The sequence below is a fragment of the Aplysia californica genome, unplaced genomic scaffold (genome assembly GCF_000002075.1).
Source record: "Aplysia californica isolate F4 #8 unplaced genomic scaffold, AplCal3.0 scaffold00664, whole genome shotgun sequence".
Taxonomy (NCBI): Eukaryota; Metazoa; Mollusca; class Gastropoda; order Aplysiida; family Aplysiidae; genus Aplysia; species Aplysia californica.
Genome location: NW_004797934.1, coordinates 391,787 through 394,187, shown reverse-complemented (window position 1 = coordinate 394,187; position 2,401 = coordinate 391,787). Strand labels below are relative to the sequence as shown.

The window sequence follows — 2,401 nt, the reverse complement described above, 5'->3', positions numbered from 1 at the left end:
AAGTAAAAATTATGTTTCCTGAAAACAGTGGGATCTTAAGTGAACTCGGATTATAAGCAGTGGGATCTTAAGTGGATACTACTTAATTACCCCCTTCAACAGCAAATTGTCTTTTTAAGATTGAAGAATTATAATGAACACCAGGACCAGAACTGGAATATACTTTCAGTTTGTATGCATCCCTCCTCTTTTGTTTATTTTGTGGTCAATTTATTTTTGTATGATCTGGTGTCTGTTGAAACTTGAAAGAATAAAGATGGTAACTAGCTAAAGGATTTGTTAGATTAATGTCGTATCATTTCAGATGTATCTCTATTATCTTGAAAACTAACTGTCTCTTTTCATATATTTCTTTCCATCAGAGCTCAATGCAGAGAGAGGATGAAGAAATACAGGTTCAATGATCCATCGAAGCAGACAACCCTCCAAAGGTACAGGCCTTACATTCTCCTTTTTCTTGGCTGGAACCTAATCGGAGTTTTAGGTTGGAAATTTGCAACATTTCAAGCTAAAGATAATGATCCAACTTGGGATTCTAAGTCAGAAGGTAAGCATAGGAAATATTTTATGATGTGCTTTAACATGATATGACAGATCTATAATAGGCCTACTCATTCAGGGATGTTCTGGTATGGTTTGCTTTTCCTTTCAAACATCTATCGCATCCTGATCTCTCCTCCTTTTTTTGTGTTTGCTACTCTTTTGTAACATCTCTAATCTTCAGCACCAAGGCCTATATATGTGGTGTAAGTGCCGTAAAACTCTTATTAAAAAACAACCAAAACAAAGAGAGGTTTCCTATCTTACAGAATACAGGGCAGTAAGCTACCGTGCCTGGAAAGTTTTGTTGTGTTTCAGTTGCATTTGATAGATTGTTTTACCAAATTATAGACCTGGTGTTGTTCTTTTTTAACAACAAAAGGGGTTAAGCCGATAGTGTTATAGTTATAGTGCTGTGTATTTTGTAGAGATCTATCATCACCCTATAAGTTTGGCTGAATTGAGATGGCTAATTAAAAGTAACTTGACCTTTGTCATAAATAACAGCTGAATAGCGATAAAACTGGGAACCGGTTTGGGTTTCATCTTGTTTTGAGTTTTTCTAAAATCAAGTACAGTCGAACCTGCCATGACAGCCACTGTATAATACAGCCACCTGTACAAACAGCCACTTTTCTCTTCTCACCTTCCATTTGTTCGATATATATATAATTTCACTGTGTAGAACAGGCATCTGTCCGCCGCGGCGGCCTTATTTTACCAAGGAACTAACAAAATGACCTGTCTGAGACGGCCGCCCAAATCTCTCATCGCTTGATACTTTATCAAAAATTATGTTGTGGCCCCTCACACTGTGGACAAGCCTTCATAATCCTGTACCTGTCACTTTTGTTTGTCCCTCCAATGTCCAAACATGTTAGGTAAATTCCACCCACTTCTGTTTACCCAAGTTGACCACCTGCTGGTGAGGGAAGCCTGTAGTCTGTCATCACCCAGGGCTACCCATCATTACGAATTTTGGCGGAATTGTCATGATTTTTATTCAGTTTTATGAAAATATGGTCATAATAGGCCTACCCCTGATTCCAATTTTTACAAATTTCGACTATCCCAACTCACTGCCTACCTTCCCGTTGTGTAAAAGTAGAAAAACTACCAGACCCGGACAGTCTATGACACTATGTCACTTGCAGATGTCTAACATTAGCATCCTTTGCCTTGAGCTTTTGTACTCGCTCAGTGCCACTTTTTCCTTAGAAATACATTAGACTAAAGAAGTGCTAAATCCAGGAGTAAGGTAAACATTAGGTTGACCAGGTGTTCACACATTCCTGTCTTTTTATGCTGTGTGTGACAGCCAAGGCCAGTCAGAGATTTGTTTTTAATGGATCATTACTTGAAACTTAATACAGTGGAATCCTGTTATAACGAGAGGGAGGGGACCGGAGCAAAATGTCCGTAATAGCAGGATTCTCGCTATAAGGGATCCAGTAATAAATTCAAGGGAAACTATAAAGTAGGCCTAATCTATGAGTTTGATGTTTGATGAGAGGAAGTTTATTTCTTTTTGCTATCTCCTCTGATGATGATTTTGTTTCAACATGACCTCTAGGTCTTACTTGATCAAAAATCGAATCAGGTTTCTTTCTCTAGCGCTAGATCTAGCGATGTGGACTGACAGCTTGGCGTTGACGATCAGAAAGAAAGGGCTCTGGGCTAACTCGCCCGCTGTGTTTTCCCCAACCCCACCCTGTGGTGCATTCCGTCTGCTTGCGCACGTCACACATTTGCTCCATCCATCACATTGCTGTGACCTCTCCATCCCCGTATCGGAGAAGTGAGAGGCATGGTAGGCCTTGATAATTTAAACTAGGCTTACACTGGCCTATCACGCGATGCG

At 39.8% G+C, this 2,401-nt stretch overlaps 1 protein-coding gene across 3 annotated transcripts in view; it reads left to right on the top strand.

Moving 5' to 3' along the window:
* LOC118478553 overlaps nucleotides 1–2,401 on the top strand; it is a 27,736-nt gene that overhangs the window by 22,909 nt on the left and 2,426 nt on the right. The window contains exon 1 of one of the 3 annotated variants that reach the window (XR_004859121.1): nucleotides 352–547. The exons of the other annotated variants lie outside the window; for them this stretch is intronic. The gene's annotated coding sequence lies outside the window, so the exon portion shown is untranslated. Of the gene's footprint in view, nucleotides 1–351; nucleotides 548–2,401 lie in introns of those variants that run through there. 3 annotated transcript variants of the gene reach the window in all.